This window comes from Lathamus discolor, chromosome 19 (genome assembly GCF_037157495.1).
Source record: "Lathamus discolor isolate bLatDis1 chromosome 19, bLatDis1.hap1, whole genome shotgun sequence".
NCBI classification, from domain to species: domain Eukaryota; kingdom Metazoa; phylum Chordata; class Aves; order Psittaciformes; family Psittacidae; genus Lathamus; species Lathamus discolor.
The window spans coordinates 4238176-4238576 of NC_088902.1; positions in this window are offsets into that span (position 1 = coordinate 4238176).

A 401-nucleotide genomic window follows, 5' to 3' on the forward strand; every position below is an offset into this window, starting at 1 on the left:
CGCTCCGCCCGCCCCCGGAGGGCACGGGCAGCGCGGGGACCGGCGGGGGGCGAGCTCCGCCCCTGCGCAGCCATCTTAGGCGTGGCACAGCGCTGGGCGCCGCCATCTTGGGAGCGGCGCTTCCGCCCTGCCTAGGGCCCCCTGGGGGCCGCCATGTTGAGAGTGGCAGGAAGGGGATGGAGGGGTCTGTCCCCAAGGAGAGGGCGGTGAACCCTCAAATGAAGGTGCTTGTGGGGCTCGGACCCCACAGAGAGCGCTCAGAGGGACCCAATGGGGCTTAAACCCCAAGTAAAAGGGGGAAGAGGGGGGTCAGGCCCCAAAATGCAGGCCCCCGGCGATGCTCAGAGGGTTCGGATGGGGCTCTCCCTCTTCCAAAACAAACTTCCCACGAGCCGAAGTGC